General features: G+C 43.0%; 1 protein-coding gene across 1 annotated transcript in view; it reads left to right on the top strand.

The window, feature by feature from the left end:
- FBRSL1 (fibrosin like 1) overlaps positions 1-16,655 on the top strand; it is a 365,612-nt gene that overhangs the window by 26,345 nt on the left and 322,612 nt on the right. The gene's annotated exons all lie outside the window — the stretch shown is intronic.

A 16,655-nucleotide genomic window follows, 5' to 3' on the forward strand; every position in this document is an offset into this window, starting at 1 on the left:
GATTTGGGGAGAGTGAAGGCTCCATCTACATGCATGTCCTATGGTTTAAAACTGCTGTGAAATGAACTATTTGTTTGCAAAAATACAGCTCCCCCAAGTTCAGCTGCTTGCCTTCTCCAGCTGGGTGTTGCTCTTCCAATCTGTAAGTGCACAGAAGCACAAGCAAGAAAAGTCAACAGAGAACAATAAAAATCCAATTGAAAAAAATAAACAAAGAACAATAAAAATCCAATTAAAAGCATCAACTTAAGTGTACAAGGTTTCAGCTGTTAGTACTCTGTTCTGAGCTTCTTTAGCAATTTCAGTGACAAGGGCTGTTTCTTATCTAAAGTAATTTATCTTAACATCTGGAGCAAAAAGGAATTGATCTGTCTTGTTATTTGTCATCACAAAAGACTGTTTTAGAAGATGAATAGTCAGAGATATAAAAATAGCAGAAATCAGAGCAAATAGCTAAACTGATTTTAAAAATACGGTTAGTACTGGTGTGCTGTTTGTGCCCCTTGGGAAGAGAAGCTGCTGTGTGATGCATCATGTTGATGTTATATAGCAGCAAGGAGTGATATTGATGAATTCTGAAAGAAGAGCTGGCCAGAAAGGAGGGAAATAATCCTTGTGGCTATGAAACAATCTTGAAATCCTCTGGGATTTGTAACGGAAGCCTTTTTTGTCAAAGGAGCTGTGGAGCAAGTGTCCCAGGTTTCACTCTGCTGGCACTGGTTGATTTTGGCAGGCAGGAGTTTTTCCTATAATTGTCCTTGAGAAGCCTTTGATTGTTCTGCCTGCACTCGTGGGTGGGAAGGCAGCTTTATTTAAGGAGGAATAAATATTTATTCTCTTGGAGCGCTTGCCACAGCTGCTGCTTTGCAGAAAGATGGGAGTTTCAGTTAGAAGCGAGTCATGCAAACTCTCTGCTTTTATCAATTTGCACCTGCTGAGCTGTGGTTTGGGTTTGAGTGAATCTAAAATCTCAGAGGTAAATTTCACCAAAAGTGGTAAGCTTTGACTGTCTAAACCCAGTGAATTATTCATTCCTTTCTCCCCATACCATTGAATTACCACCTTACGCTCCTGTCAGTGCTCTGGGTGGATTTCTGAGTAAATTTGGGTGTTTCAGGTGCACAGCAATCATTTGGCCTGTTTTCAGATTTGATTTCAGAAGAAATGCAGAGCTAAGTCTTGTCATCCAAAATACCCGTGAATTTAGAAATGGGGATTTGGTGCCCAGCTCAAACAATGCATTGAATTGGCAGCGTGATTTCTGTCTGTTTCAGTTTACAGCAAGAAATGGTGGTTTTAAACTATGTGAGATGCCTCTGTTTGGTGTAGAGCTGTTACCTCTGAAACCTACCACCAGGTAAATGTTATATTGCCTGTTAGAGTGTGGTGTGTGCTTGGCAAGATGTACTTGGGCAAAATGTGGATTGTACAGGAGGTATTTACACAATACATATGCTCCTAATGGTATTTGGTTTCTTAGTTACTGGGTGTTTGTTGGTCTGTTTTGGCACTTCATCCTGTCACCAACTTTTGGATCCAGACTTTCAGGAGTGTCCTTTCAGGAGCTGTAGGAATGGAGAAATGTGCTGCAGACAAAATGCAAATTCAAATGCCACGAATGCAGGATTTTTCTAATTGATTTCTCCAGAACTGGGGAATTTAAGTGACTTTGTAATAGTTACTTTTTAATCCACTCCAGTTTCTTCCTGCTTTTCCATGCACAGTTCTAACATAGAACTTACAGATTGATGTTCCTCTTTCCAGGTAATGAATAGACATCAGAAAACTGAGATTAGGAAAAAAAAAAAGGAAAGGTCCCATATTGTAATAATACAATGCTTATTTCTAAGCAATATTTGGTGCATTTGTAAGAGTGGCAGTGATGTTTTCAGAGGGATTTGGTGCTCAGTTCAGCCCCAGGATATCATTGTCTTGTAATGGAGAGACATATGCTGGGCTTCTGTGAAAAGGCACCTGCTGCTGACAGCTCCTCAGGAATGGTGTCCCAGCACCTCGCTGCCCTTCCTCTTGCACTCTGGGAACTCTGGGTGCTCTGTGTTGTGCATGCAAGGCATGAGCCAGTTCCACCTCCAGAGGGGAGAAGCAGCGGCTGGCAGTGCCTGGGGCAGTGCCAGCCTCGTGCCCAGCTCCTGTCCCTCCCAGCAGAGCAGAGCTGTAGCAGCTCAGTGCCTCAATCAGGGTTAATTGGTGTGCTTGGGGAGAGTGCCAAGTGGTGATGGCATGGCACAAACCATGGCACAAACCAGGTCAGAGGCTACTGAGGGGTCTGGACCAGGGCAGGATTTGGTTTCTCAGTCCACCCTGGAGTTCCCTGAAAAGGGACAGGGAGTGTTTCTGATCCCAGTGAAGGTGTGCAGCCAGGGAGGGGGACATGCACAGGGTCTTCTCCTCTGGAGAAGCAGCACATTGCCTTCTTCACACCTCAGTGAAAGGGGGGACATTTCAAGGATTGATCCAGTGGTTTGGGGTATGTGTTTAGTCAGCAAATGAAAGCAGGCCCAGCTGAGGGAACTGCCTTGCAGTCTCAGCATGGGTCGTGGAATGAGATCTGTGAAATGACTCCTTGTTAATTTGTCTCATTAGCAAGATGGGGAGCTGTATGTGAGGCAGAGTGTTCCTTTGCTATTGTTCCCCATGTTGGTGATTTCTAAGTATAACAAACAAAACTCTCTCTGCATAAGCAGTCCCTGAAGGCAGCTGAGCCACTGGTGTTTCTCATCTCTGCACCTCACTCCTGTACTTCTGCATGTCTCAGTGTAGAAAGAAACAGATTAAAAAGCCACACTTGGTTGCTCTTTTGTCAGTATTTCAGCATGGAATTCCTCCTCAAAGAAGTTCTAAAATCCCTGAAAGCTCAGGCAGGATGTGCTGCTTTCTCTGCCCCTTGCTGGGGAGGTGAGGGCAGCCTGAGCTGCAGGCTGTGCACTTGCTGAGGTCAGACTTTCTTGTCTCTTCCTTCCAGTGCTTTTCATCTTTCCATCTTTTGATGAAATGAGGCCATCCTGATAGAAAGGAATGCCATGTACTCTCGGTGTGTCTGGTTTGTTTGTTTTTTAAAAAGCTTGAGCTTTTTTCATATTTCAGCAGTGCTTTAGGAAGGGAAATAAAAATTCATGCAGCAGTCTTCATTATTTTGATCATGATTCTTTTTAAAGATCTTTTTTTTTTCCTAATGAGAAGTCCTGCTGTGTACATGTGTACATGATGTTTGATAGTGTTTGGTCATTAAAAATAAACTTTATGAGGAAGTTAAATTTTAGGAATTTCCTCTTACAGTGAAATAACCGATTCTGCTTGTGATAGAGCACTCTGAATACCAGCATGTGCGTTGTCACCCCAGCTCATGTCCATTGGTCTGCAGCAAAACATGAAGATGGGGAGGCAGAGGGAAAGGAGATGGAAATGTTTGGTTGCTTTGTTTGACATGGAGACAGTGAGATAGTATCCTGAAAGCTGTGAGTTTGGTTTGGACTTCCAAAGATGAGCAGATACAAAGGTTTTGCAAGGCGCACTGTAGGTCTCCTTCTGCTCAGCTGCACCTCTGTTTGCAGGCACTGCTCTGTCTCTGCTCTCCTGACCCCCTCATGACTGCTTGTAGCTCATCCTGCTCCTGCTTCTGCTCCTTGGGTTCTCCTTTCTCAAGCACTTTGAGAAATGAACACAGAGGTGTTCCACCCCTACTCTGGATGAAGCCTTGCAGTCCAGTGTCAGTGGAACAGGAGTTTGAGGGAGTGTCCTGGGGTTGTGACGTGCATAGGAAGCTCTTGTACTGGGGGAATGATCATCACTTACCCAAAGGATCCTGCCAAGTGCAATGAAGAAAGCAGCAAATGTAACGCAAAGTTGAGTGTGAAACCAATTAAGAAACTTAGCCTGAGTTATTTTCTGTGCACAAACTGAGCTAGGTGTTTCTGGAATAATATTTTATCTATTCATACCTGTATTGGTGAGCATCTTCTGCTCATTGCCCTGGCCTGGCTCTGGGGCCTTGTTTGTTGTTGAGTGTGAAGTGAGAACCAGTCCAGCTGGGGATTTGGTTTCCTGCTGGTTGAACTGGTATTTGCAAGCACTGAAGGATTAGCAGAGTTGTGATTTGCAGAGCTTTGCTCTGCACAGGGGAAAGCTGTGCCATGGACCTATCCCACACTGGTGAAGTGCTTAAGCACCATCTCAGGCAGATCCTCACTGTCAGGGCAGTGTTAAAACAAGATGCTTAAACCCTTCTAAAGCTGCTGATTATTGAACAGAAACACTGGGCTCAGGAAGGCTATTAGTATGCCAAACCAGCCTTGTTTTCTCACTTAATTTTAATGTGAATAACTTTATTTTAAATTGGTGCTGGTAAGAATCGGGAAAAGCTTTCTGAGAGGGTTTTTTTTCCTTGCTGTTAGAATAACCTCATTTCAGGCTGTGCTGTGAGACTTTGTGGCAGCTCCTTTTTGTTGGAAGGTTGCCCCAGGTGACTTATGGTTCATGCACTCTTGTAAGTGCTATTAATTTGTGAGGTTTCAGTGGTTATACTGAGCTGCTAAGTGGGCTCTGAGCAGATAATGAGGTCAAGCAGGGAAGAGAGGAAAGAATTCTGCAGGTTCCCACTTGGCATTTGTACCCAGGTTGCACATTTTATGGAGATTTTGTCCTAAAAGCAAAGTTCCTGTAAAGTCATCATTTTGCAGAGGTGATTTACGATGCTTGTCCAAACCAGAAAACAAACCTACTTGTTCATGCTCTGTGGCACTGCTCTTGAGATCACTGCTGTCATGCTGAAATGCAAATTTACTGCTGTTTGTTTTGGATCATTTTGTGCTGCATTAGAAATGAAGAAACTACTCAAATGCTGGTCCTTATTCTCTGAGGGATTTTACAAGGTAGGTTGCACTGTTAGTAAGGTGGAAAAGCACTGCTTAGGACATTTGATAAAGAAAGCAGGTTATGAAGCATAGGAGGGTGCAAAACTAGCTGTAGAAGGAGCATTATTGTCACCTATTCAGTCGCTGGAAAGCCTCAAACACATTAGCTGAAGCAGTTTGCAAACAATTGTTTTCTATATTTTACCCTAATCATTTCCCTGACTTTGATCTTTTTATAATCTTCGTCTTATATCACAGAGGTCCTGGGTTACACAAGGATTTTGTATCATTTCTGGGATTTGATTATCCATTACATTGACTCTGAAAGTTTCAGATACAGTCACTCAGCATGGCCAGGGTGGGAGGAAGCTGTCAGTACCTCATGAGAGGCTCTCTTTTTGCATTTTGAGGCGGGTGCATGACCCTGCACTCTTCAGAGTTGACACAAGTGGAGCCTTTGGTGGATGTTAAGTCAAACCAAGAGTTAAAGGAAAGTCCCTCTGTTTCTGGCACTGCATCAGCAATCCTGTCCATTGAAGCTTTTTGTGTAGCACTGAATTTCTGCAGAAGTTACTCTACTGTTTACCTTTCAGATGGCAATTGCAGTGGGATTATTGATGGTGCATGTAGTGAAGTGCTAATGTAGGCTCAAGATCATCTTTAAATCTGCTCCTCTCAGGTCCAGATACAAATGGAATGTTCTGCAAAAGGGAACTGGCAGCACTGGTTCTGGCCTACAGCCAGCTGCTCATTCACAGATGAATCAAAGTTACTTGAAGAAACCAGGTCTTGAAAGGATCTCTGTCTATTTCTGAAAGCATGATATGATTTTTAACAGCTGTCTTATTGACCCAGGCAAGGAAAGCTTCAGGTTTTTTTAATAGAGCAATGAGAACATGCCTGTTCAGTAATACTGCAGATGGCAAATGTTTCTGTGCTATGCAAAGTCTGTTGGGCGAAGGTGACCGTGGTAGTCATAAGATGTTTTCTGTAATAGCACACTGTGGTTTCAAAATGTGCATTTACGCTCCCTTGACACTTATTTTTTCAGTGCTCAGGGTTTCATTAACATTGTAGTGATATCTTCAGTTGGATTTGATTTGCATACAGAATACTTGCTTAAAAAGGGGCTCATGGCTGAGTCTTCTGTTGCTTTTTGGCTGATGTGTCTTTCCTCCTGAGCTGCAGCTCAGTGAACAGCACAGAAGTTCAGCATTGTGCTGTTTCACTTGCCATTAATTTCTTTGAGAGAGGGAATTAGCATTGTGGCAACCTCCTGTTCTGTAAGCACAAATGCACTGGAATAAATGCATCCCTTTGTGACTGTGGGTCTTTTCCAAGACAAATACTGGGTGATGGTATAATTTGGGTTTTTGCAACATGAACGAGTTCATGCTGAAAAACACGGGTTATGGGGACTGGGGAGGTGTTGAGAGTGAACAGAAGCTGTTCAGCTTGGTGGTCATATTTTAACCCCCTGTGTTCTTAAAAACATATTTATGTCTTCAGTAGCCATACTAGGTGCTAATATTAAAACCTCAACACTGATTGGTTTGACCACAAACTCCTAAAAAACTCCCTTCCTTATCAGCCTCTGAGATGTGGTTAGCAGCACTGGCTGAAGGAGGGGTGCTGGGGCCCTGCAGTGACAGGGACAGTAAATGGCACTGGTGTCCTGGGGCCAAGGGTGTGCAGGGCAGTGCTGGGTGAGTGCTCACCTGCGTGGAATGAAAAGAGAGGTGTTGGTACAGGGAAGCAGAATGTGTTCCAAAACCACTGTGGCTAAGGAAATACAAGGTGTGCTGGTTGGACAGGCTGGTGCTGGAGTTCAGTGGCCAGGAGGGATGCAGGAGACACAAAGCCTTTGGGAGGATGGCGCTGTGTGAGCAGTGAGCTGACTTCAGAGCCATCCTTCTGGATTTACAGGGCACACAGCTCTGCAGAGGCACCATCCAGCTCTCCTGCTTGCCTAGGCAAGGCACAAATGTGTCTCTTCTGGCTCAAGTGGTTTGAGTGCCCCATTGAGTTCTGTGAGGAATGTGGCTTTCCCCTCATAGCACTCTGGGAAGAGCTTGGAGAATCACTTGCTCCCGTAAGCATGTCCTTAGAGCTGGGTGTTGGAGCATGTGACAACATCTGTTCTCTGCTTGGCTCAGGAACCTGCTTGAATAGAGTGGGGGTATTGATAATAAGTAAACAAATGTGTAAAAAAATAATTCATCCACCCTGCAACACCCATTGCTGTCAGTGCTGTTTATAGGTGGTGTATCAGAATCCCCTGTAAGAGGTGGGAGCTGATGACACTGAGCAAACTGCAGCCTGTTTCAGGGGGGTTTTCTTGTTTACATTGAGCTACTGATGCTAGAAAATAGAGGAGGTAGCTTAGCTATCACCAGCTGAAGTCACAGTGCTTGTTAATGCCAGGGTTTGGCTATCAAAGTGTGTATCACCAAAGTAAAAATGTGGAGACTTAGTTCTGTGTGCCTCACTTGTTATTAGTCATAGGCTACTACAGCAGTAAACTCAGTTTCTTCCTTCTGAAAGTATAACCACTTGCTATAACCTTCATAAGTTTTAATTAAAATGAGCATGCAATGATTTTGGGATTGAATCCAATTTCGTATGCTGTTTAAATTAAGAAATAAAATTATTTCCATCAGGCTTTTAGTTCAAGGCTTGTGGCTGCTGGATCATTTCCTTTTTCATCAGTTTCTGAGTTTTAAAATGGCTTATGAACTTTGGTGAAATCATTTAGAAATGGATTTTATGCAGAATAGTTAATAAATGGATAGCACAGCCATGTAGTGAAATGAATCTTGTTTGCATCTCAAGCAGCACAAATTTAAATAAAATGCAGGGCTTTGCATAACAGCATTTGTTTTTAATGCTGGGAGTATTTTTCAAGCCACCTCCAACGTCCTTCATTTTTCACCAGGATATCTTTGGCAGCAAGGAGGATTTTCAGGGGCTGACTCAAGGTACATAATTGGAGCAGTGAGACTGCACACACAAAGTGTCAGTTAATGGATGAGGCTGGTTTAACTGTAGGCTGCTCAGAAACAACCCGAGAAATACTTCACTGGTAGCTAATGCAGAGGTGTAATTAGACTTCTACACAAGTGTAATTAGTCTGATTGCATAGAAGGAAAGAGAGTTCATAAGGTTTTTCAAATGTATGCAGAGACATTTTGTCTCAACTGTCTTGTCCCTAAGCTTCTGCTGGATTTGTGTTGAACTGGAATAAATAAGCACATTGCTCTTCAGCTGGCAGGTACCTGCAATCTTCCACCCTTCCACAGTGGGTTTTACATTGTTGTTTGTTTATTTTTAAGGAAAGCTCCAGTGCTGCCATGCCCAGGCCAGGGTAAGGCTGTGCCCAAATTCAGCTGTGGGTCTTTAAAACAGGGAGGGGGTAGAGAGTTCTAGGGAGGCAAAAAAGGAAAGGCTTTTCTTTTGAGGAATGGTGTCTAGGTTTATTCTGCATTTAAGCATTGGTGAAGAGGAGAATGCTTGCAGTAATCTGTAGTTGCTGCCAGTTGTGAGCATACAGAAATCCAGAGGAAATGTACCCCCGAATCAGGGGCATAAAACACAGGGCTGTTTCTAGCAGTGTCTAACAAGGGAAACAATTTCTACTAAAAAAGGCAAATGTGCTGCACAAGTGAGGGACACTGAGGGGATGCTGTGGATTTCTTTACATCAGCATGAATAAAAAGTATAAAGCCTTACAACTGGTGTTGTGTGTTCTCTGGATTTGGCATGACTGATGAATAGAGGTAACATGCAACATTTAGTGCTTACAAGCTGATGTTTTAATGAAAGAAACCCACATTTTAATCACATATGGGCTATGTCTCCACTCCTGTTCCCAGCATCCCAGTGCATGGCCCAGAACCCCTCTTTGGACAAAGGTTTTAATCTTAGTTTTGGAGAAGCTGAACTAGAGATCAATAAATTAATAACCTTCTAAATCAACTAGGCATGAGTTCATCCTTAGTTCAAGTTATTTACTTCCCTGTTGAGAATGGAGTTAGGTGAAGTTTCAGCATCATTTTGCTGTCTGTGTGCTTAGCTAGGTAAATAACCTCAGTGAAAAATGAGCCTCACAAAGAAGCATCTTAACTTTGCTAGTTTGTATTTCCACACTTGAGTATCTCTGAATGCTTTTGTGGAGTAAATCCCAGCATATGGCTGAAAGTTGATTATAAAATACAGACACTTTTGTGTGGTTATCTGGCTCCATTCTTCCCCAGCTCAGTAATGGCCATGGCTGTTGTGTCTGACAGCTGTGCAGTGACTTAGAGCACCAGACAGTGGATGCAGTCCAGCTCCCAGAGTGGCAGCATCTGCACTGCTTGGCTCCAGCCTGCTCTTGGCAGTCCTGGCTGAGCAACCTCTGATTCACTCAGCACAGGGGATGAAGCTGAGTCTGACCCCAAGAGGTTCTGCTGCTGGGTCAGTGGAGACCCACGTTAGTGTATTAGGAAATTCACACCTTCAGGCCTCCTGCTGTGCTTTCCTGAGTGTAAATGTGGCTTCAGCATCCTGGAATACCCGTGCAAGAGCAGGGCTGCTGTCTCTGAAACCTCTGGCTGCAGAGGAAAGCCAGTGGGGTTGGTCATCTCTAATGCAGGCTTTGTCTTTGCTGCAGAAACAGAAAAAGAGGGAAGAGTTCCCATAACCAGAGTTAGAGAACAAGAAACCAGACTGCAGTGAGGAGGTGGTGGAAGGTATGGAAGGGACAGAAGAGAAGCAAATCTCCTATACCCTCACATTGCTTGGTTTGGATTAAGACCTTGTTGCTGTCTCCTGCTCGTCCAGCTTGCTCCTATGTGACCCTTAATTTCCAGTCTTTGCCTTCTCCACTCACATTTTTACTCCTTTTTCTGGTTACTGTGGGATGAAAAAAGCAGGATATCTAATGTGCTTTGGTACTGGATAGCACTCATTACACATGGGCTCAAAAAGCAGCTAGGGGCTTTATGGAAATGGTAAATATTTATTTCCTGTCCTGAATTGGTCACTATTTCTTAAGCAGAAGATTCCTGACCAAATCCTTAACTTTGGTGTTTTTCAGAAGACCTCCCAGTTGTTTCCTTACCCAAGATAACAGGAAAGGATGTAGAGGAGCACCACCCTGAGTTGCTGTTCCAGGCTGGCACCCTGTAGCTCCCTTTAGCTGAGGCTCTTGAGCACAGTGTAGCTTATTTTCTCTAGTTTTGTTAAGTGGTAGCATTTATTATCTGCCAGGTGCTGGTGAGTTGTGTGATTACAGCAGCTTGTTTGTCTTTGCCCTCTAGCTCAGATGGCTCTTGTGGGCCTCCATAAGTGAAGAAACACCATCTGGCTGCTGCTGCAGGATGCTGGGAGATTTCCATCTTTCACTTCTTTCAAGCTGGAGACTTTTTTTTTTTTTTTTTTTTACATTTTAGAAAGCCTAGGGACACTTCCAGCTCTATTTTCCCCTTGTTTCTCTCCGAGCTGGAGAATGTCTCATAGCCTCTTATTCACAGCCACTTGCTCCAGGCAGGCATTGTCAGAGAGCATTAAATGCTGGGAGCTGACAGAGCTTTTCAGGGTTCCTGCCTCCCTGCTCTCCTGCTGGTAGCTGGGTGAAATGTCTGACAGAGAATTATTTTTCTGAAACCCTGCAGAGGTTCTGGAGCTGAGCAAAGGTGGTGGGTGTTCTGTAATTCCCCCCACACACACAGCACCTAGGGCTGTTGTCAAGAGGAAAAACCCAGCTTCAATGAGGTGGGGGTGTGTGTGTCAAATGAAAAGTTATATAACAGCAACTCAGATCTGACCAGGCTTTTGGGTCTAAATTAGTGTTTATACCAGGAGGGAGAGAGAAATAGATGTAATGGTTATTGCTGTGCTAAAGGTAGCTGGGGGAGCAGCAATATTAGAGCAGGTCAATTCCCATCCCTCTACCTCCTCTGCAGCTGCATTAAAAATGTTTTTTATAAAATACCTATTGTCAATCTAATGAGGCAATGTAATGTATCCATCTCTGTGTATTAGCTGCATATTACAGGCAGTGTCACTTCAAGAAGGAAATGCAATAAGATAAACGGGAGAATTGCTCAGGACAGGGGGGTTAAGGGTGAGCTCTGTGGGTGGGAAATGTTTGTGCCTTTGCATGTGTAATGCTGCCTGAAAACCACCCTCACAGGTTGTTTTTCCCCATCCACCCTTCAGTGGGGAAAACCAGGGTATTATTGAGAAATACAAAGCGTTTGAGGCTTCCCCCCTCTCCTGGTGTTAGAGGCTCCTGGTGGCGCAGCGTGTGAAGGAACTGCCTGGAACAAAGCTCATCCAGCCCTGAGTGTGTCTGTGGCTCTGCCATCAGGCTCCTCCAGGGTGAGGATTAAAGCTGGCTGGGGGAATGACAAAGCTGCTTTGTTGCAGCTTCTGAGATTTCAAAGTTTGTTTTGGTTCAATGTTGCAACAAAAGGAAAAGCTTTTGAATGTTGTTTGCAACATAAGAGTGTGTTGAAATACCTAATTTTGGGCAGCATGGGTGAGGATCAGCCAAGCAGCTGCCAGATGTAAAATGGCTGGAGACAGCTTTGTGCTAGAAGAGCAGAGCCTGGGTTGTATTTTATTTGCCTGCCCTTTTTCTTTAACACAGCACTCTTGGCATCAGGGAAAATTACATTCTTGCTTTGTTGGCCAAAAATAGCCACCTAATAGCCACCTCCAGAAAGAGTTTTCTCCTTCATGCTGTATGGGGGGCATTCATTGCCCACAGTTCTGGAGCAAGGCATTGTTTAGGCACTGAGCTGGTCCTGCTGCCTCTTCCCACCTGGCTTCTCCCTAGTGCCAGCTGTGGGTCAGGATCACAGTCAACTGGGGTTTCTCTCAGTGGTTTACTTTTGGTTTTGCCTTTTCTTCTGTGTTTTGGGGGTTTTTTTTTTAGCCATACCAGTCTCCTGATGTCACCATCGCCTTTGCTGAGGTGCAGGAGCAGCAGTGGCCTGCAGAAGATCCCACATTGCTGGTCTCTGTAGGTTTGTGTTGTGTTGAAGTCCCTGTAAAATTACCTCCATAAGGCTGTAGTGGGTACCAGTATTTTACACTCATTACCCTCTTGAAGTGGAGAGATTTTTGATAGGAATAATTCTTGGCCAGATAGAGGATTTAGAGGGGAGGAGGATGACTTGCATTTAATAAAGTAATACATCTTTCTCTCTCTCCAAGCCCCAGTATTCTGCTTGGAGCTGCCTTATCCCACCACAATGGTTTACAGCAGCTATAACAATCATAGGTGCAGTGTGATTGCAGGTTTGTGAGTTGAGCAATCCTCTTCCACTGCAGACAAGACAACCTGCAGTTTTAACAGCACATTCAAGAGTTTTTAGTTTTCAGGCAGTACAAGCTATGACAAATCGTGATTTTTTTCAATTAAAATCAATAACAATGCAAGCTAAATAAAAGATTTAACAGCAGGTGGGTGGTTCATCTGGTAAATTGATTTCCTTTGGGTGCAGGTGAATGTGCACCATGGTGTTTCTGTCATTAAATAATTTCTGTGGTGAGAGACACAATCAGCTTTATTAATGTGAGTATTCTTGTGGACATCTAACATAAATCAATGCCTGCTGGAAAACTTTGTGTAATTGGTTAGAAAGATGTCAAAGCAATATGTTAGAGAGCAGTTTTCTAATCTTTGCAAAGTGGATTAAAAAGTGTGTTGACTGGAGAGGAGCAGTAAGTGTTCATACTGTCCTTTTCAGAGTAAAATCAAAACAAAGTTTACACAGGCTTAAGGAAAAAAAAACCTACAGGATTTACAGCTCTCTGTGTTGGTGCTACTGTGGCTTGAATGCATGATCAAAAGCAAGACTGTATTGTTTTAGTAGCACAACTGAACAAAGTTCTGGATACTTCACATTTGGTAATAGTTTTCAACTGTGGAAAGATCACAAAGTAACTGGGATATTGTGAATCAAGCTGGTTAATAATACACCAGAAATGATAAGATACGAGGCTGAAAAGTCCCTGAGTCTTTACCTTCCTTATCTCTTATCACTCTCCTTAATAGTTATAGTTTCAGATTAAGTAACCTCTCATATCATAAAATAATTTACGGTTTATTGGTGCACGATACAATTTTGCTTCCTATTGCCTTTTAGTGAGCTTTCAGAAATGTCAAAGGTCAGCTTTTTTATTTTAGCCCTTGTAGCAAGTGCTTTTCAATGCACAAGTAAGAATGTTGTTGCTTGAAAGATACTGATACTCACTTTCCTGATCAAGGTTTAGAGGATGAACCAGAGCAGAGGACTCCAGTCTAGCAGGCAGGGTTAGAGCCAGACACATTTTATTCAGGTTCATGTGCTCTTCTCTGTGGCTTTAAGAACTCGTTCCTCACCTCAGTTTCCTCCTCTGCAAAATGGAAAGAAGACCCAACCATGTACTTTCCTTACTGTGGCTCTGCTAGTTAAACATTTTTAAAGATTTAGTGGATGGCAAATCTTCAGGGTTAATAATTAACCTGCCTTTCTAACTGTCCTGTACTGCAGCTTTCACTTCTCCACTTCTACATTCTTCTTTCTTTGCTCATCTTCGTGACTTCCACCGTTTCTTGTTCTCACTGCAGTGAAGAACAAACTTTCCCTGTTCTTGGGGGCCATGCAGAGTTATGTCAGCCCAAATAATCACAGCCCCTGGTGCTGTGGGAGCTTCAGTTTTGGCTGGGCAAGGTGGGATTTCCATGGCAGTCAGGGAAAACAGACCTGGGCAGCTGAAGGTGGGAGGTAGGAAGGAAATGGTTCTGGTCCTGCCTTTCCCTTCAGTTTCTCTGTTGCGTGGGTGCAGCCAGCATGTTTTGATTTCAGTTTGGTGAGATGGTGGAAGATGAAAGTTTTTTTATCTTGTTATTTACCTTATTTTCCAACTTACTTGGTTTTGTTGGGGTGGTAGTTGGTGTACACAACTCTGTGCTGTACTCTAGAGATCCCAGTTCGGTTTTCAGTCCTTGTTTTTACTGAGAAACATTCCAGTTATTTGACTGGAGCATGAAAATAACAGTGCCAGCTCTTCTAATTGCTTATGGCAGGTCTGCACCTGAAGGAGAAGCTTGAACTGCTCAACGGCAGTACACTCATGTTCTGATGGGAGATTCTGCTCACATTTCCAAATCCTCTGTCAGTTTTGAGTCATATTAGTATTGATTAAAAACTGTTGTGTGGTGCAAAGCACTGAGCAGGGGTTTAGGATGATGATGGTAGTGTCTGACTCTCTGAATACAAAATTGGTGTTAATGAAAACATTTCTGGAGCCTGTGGAGTTAAGATCACAAAGGGGAGCAAGAGTTCTGAGTCTCAGCTGTTCTAACATAGAGCAGATGGTTGACTTGCCTTCTGAATCTTTGCTAAAATTGAGTAAATTCTCAGGACTATCCATGATCTTTCAACCCATTCCCAATTTTTTTTTTTGCATGTTAGGAAAAGAGTAATTTGCAGATCAGATCCAGGCTGTGGAAAAAGAAGGATTTTGCAGCAGTGAGGAATGTGAGTCAGAAATAAGATCTCAGGTTCCACTTGCAGCATTTGCCTGCTGCAGGTTGGTTTGCTGGAAGCTGGGAATTCTGTCCTTGAGGCAGTGTGGAAGGGAACTGTTTAATGCCTCTTCTCTGGTAGTCTCAGATGAAGTGCAGTATAAAAATGCTTAGTCTTGACATTCTTCAAATTATCCCAGCAACACTGTGAGAAGTAATGTTATTCTGAGTTATTCTTTCTTGTAATATCAGTACTAATTTCAATTTCTCTGAAATTTTCTGTTCTCTAGTCTCTCACGGAACCTTGAGTTTTGTTTCAGCATTTCTCATGCATTTTCTTTTATTTCCTTCATGAAGAATTCAATTTGCTGCAGGAAAATAATCTTAGTACTGAAATAATAGATATATTAAAGTTGGAATTACCTTGGTGGCAATAAAGGACAGGGTTTTATTGCTTGCTTATCAAGGGGGGTTTGTGTTTATGAGTTCTCTGAGAAGTAAGTGCATTACATTAGAGCTAAATTTAACCTGGCTTGGTAACAACAGCATGCATAGGTAATCCATAAGGACAGTTCAGATTGATATGGTAATAGTTTAAAGAAGTTAAAAAAAGTAATTTAAGGGCTTTAATGTTATTTTACTTGACAATGAAGTTGTCAGTAGTATTGATAAAATAGATGAATAGCTTTTTTTAAAGATTTCCACAAAGAAAACCCAAACAACAGCTAATCAATAGGAAAGCTCTTGTAGATGGAAAGCATTCCTAGTCATCCGAGGAGGAGCTCAGGCTGCAGCAATTTGGATAATACTGATTAAAATCCACCTCTGTCTCTTAGGGTGAAATGAATGTTGCTTGTTCCAGACTGTACAGCTCAGCAAAATCAAGTGTTGTCAGCAGCAGATTATAGACCCCAAGTGTTTTATTCTTAGATCTTGTAAAAAGTAGAGGGGAAGAGCAGAGCCCTTTACAGCATAATTCCATTTTCCAGGTTAATTTATATCTGATGAGCTTGAGCTTTTAGAAGGAGCAGTCACATGTCAAGATTAGAAGCTTGGATTGACCAGAACTGTAGTGTAAAGTGGTGAGTGAGTAGTTGGGCCGCTTCTATTGAATTTCTAAGAAGTCATTATTCACTGTGATAGTACTGACTGCTGCTTTGTAATCTGAAAAAAACCTGATTTGATTAAAAAAAAAAAGAGGGTAGTTTTCTTGAGTTGAGCAGCTTCACCAGCTTTGTTCCCTGAAGCAGAGAAGTCTTTGGTTAGTGTGAGGGTCAGCTTGGCAACTCAGCATCTGAAATTCTTCTGATCCTTTGCAATTTAGGAATTTTCCTGTGTGAATGTGTGAAGGCATTTAATAACAATTGTTTCAGGTAACAGACTGAATAACTACTCAAGACAGCTGCTCCTCAGTCTCCATCTGGCTGCTGTTTCTGTGGGTGCTTTCCAGTGCCTCTACTGTAAACTTATGGATGGAAGACGATCTAATAATGATATCAACTGTTAAACAGCAGTTAATTAGAAGATCATTAATTAAGTTCATTTAAGTAAGTTGCATCCAACCTCTTCTGTTTGAGGGAAATACAGAATAGTTAATTCTATTGTTGCTTTGCCAGTGAGAGAGTAAGGCTGTGGTTTGGGGCAGAGCCACCACAGAAGGAGGAAGAACTCACTTTGTGTGAGGAAGTGTAGCTTCTGAAGGAGCTTTAATAATTAGTCAAGCATATATACTCACTTTTGCTTGCTTCAGCAATGCCCTTGTTCCTTCAATGTGACCTCACATTTTTGGACAGCTCTCAGTAAAAGGGAATCTGAGTTTTTAAATTTTGTTTCAGGGTGTTTCCTTTCATTTGTTAATTCAGTTAACCAAATCCCCAGCAGCAGCAGTGGCCTCCCTGTGTTGCAGTGGCTGTGCAGACCCCTCACACTCCCTGCTGCTGGCTCCTGACCTTGCTGCTGTCCCTGGGTGCAGGAGCAGCCCAGGGGGACGGGCAGTCCCCAGTGCCATCGACCCGAGCAGGTGGGCACGGCCAAAGCCGGGCTTGCTGTGCTCTTTGTCCAGCTCAGCACAGCTGGGCAGGGAGTTGTTTCCATGTGCTCTGCTGTAAAGGCAGGCTCTGCTTCCAAGGGCAGGCAAGGAGGAGGCAAATCTACAAAGCCTGAGCAATGCAGGTTTAATTGGAGTTGTACATCTTGATGGAGCAGAGGTGAAAAGGAGGAGACCATATGGTGTAACCTTTATTTTTGTTAAGTTCCCTGATAAGCCATTGATTTGATAAGAA

This window comes from Geospiza fortis, unplaced genomic scaffold (assembly GCF_000277835.1).
Source record: "Geospiza fortis unplaced genomic scaffold, GeoFor_1.0 scaffold408, whole genome shotgun sequence".
NCBI lineage: Eukaryota > Metazoa > Chordata > Aves > Passeriformes > Thraupidae > Geospiza > Geospiza fortis.